At 39.7% G+C, this 1,268-nt stretch overlaps 1 pseudogene; it reads right to left on the bottom strand.

Moving 5' to 3' along the window:
* Positions 1–355: 355 nt before the first annotated feature.
* On the bottom strand, positions 356–802 carry LOC149207880 (multiprotein-bridging factor 1c pseudogene; annotated as a pseudogene).
* Between the last annotated feature and the right edge of the window lie 466 nt (positions 803–1,268).

The following is a 1,268-nucleotide window of genomic DNA, read 5'->3' as shown; positions in this document are numbered from 1 at the left end:
TTTAATTTAGCTTTTTTTCCATACATATATAAAATCATTGAGGAAAAAATCTAATAAATTATATTTTAACAAGGTCCATTAAAATCACTCTATTGAAAAGTAATTGGAAAAAAAATATTATAAACTTTTTTTAAACCTCTAGAAAATCCTCTCCCTAGCAGGATCTAAGCCACTTCTATGACTTTATCTTTATCTACAAAATAGCCACTTCTATTACTTTATCTTTATCTACAGGCCACTTAATGAACAAAGTGAGAAATGGTGTTGTAAAAACAAAATCTATGCCAAACAGTATAACATGAGCAAGAAAGAAGCCATTAAGTCAACTAGACGATGTACTGATGACGCCAAGCAATTACTTGGAAGTGCAATTGAGTTGTTTGCCCCTCAGTTTAACATCGAGGGCCTTCTCCATCTTAGACAGGACAGCCTGATTAGGTATAGCTTTACCACTTTCATACTCCTGAATTACTTGCGTTCTCTCATTTATACGCTTCCCCAGCTCCGCCTGGCTCATCTTCTGATCAACGCGCGCTTTTTGAATCGCATGGCGAACCTCTGCAGGTACCTTCTGTAGGACGGCCGGTTCCGTCTGCTCGTCCAATTTGCGGGTATTGATAGGAGGCTGAACCTTCTTGTTGGCTCCTCCCTCAAACTTCTTAATGCTCTGAACCTGTCCGCCTGCTCTGAATGCAGCATTAACTGCCTTGGGATCTCGCGCTTCACTCGCCTTTTGAGGATGCTTGTGGATAACAATAGGGTCATAGTCTTGAGTTATCGGCCCGCTCGGTCAGCTTGGCATCCTGCCTTCTCTTTAATCCCTCCACACTATTTCTCTTCAGATGGTACGCCCTAGAAATGAGAGCTTTGTTGATGAAGGTACAAAACAAACATAAAATATCGTCTGCTCTGGAACGAACAAACACCCTCAGACTGCAAATGCCCTCTGCGCTTGAAAAACCGAACAATCTAGGAAGGATCGATACGAAAAATATGAATCACAAGAACTCTCTCTCTCTCTCTTTAAATAGTGGGTTCACGGGTCTAATTAAAACTTTCATTTCTTCCATATATAACTCTTTTCAAGTCAGCTCTACCAGTCACTCTATCATTATCTTGGGAGTAGTTTACAGAGGTCAAGTCGGCTCTAAAGTCACTCAATCATTATTTTGGGAGTAGTTTAAGGAGGCCAGGGATTGTTTGGATGGTTAAAAGTATTTGGAATCTCTTAAAAATTTTCAAAAAATCATACTGTAGTAGTGTTTGGA

Source organism: Pinus tabuliformis, chromosome 1_2 (assembly GCF_031772625.1).
Source record: "Pinus tabuliformis cultivar Carrire ecotype Pingquan chromosome 1_2, CPIR1, whole genome shotgun sequence".
Classification (NCBI taxonomy): Eukaryota; Viridiplantae; Streptophyta; class Pinopsida; order Pinales; family Pinaceae; genus Pinus; species Pinus tabuliformis.
The sequence above is the reverse complement of the archived record's forward strand: the minus strand, read 5'-3'. Positions and strand labels throughout refer to the sequence as shown.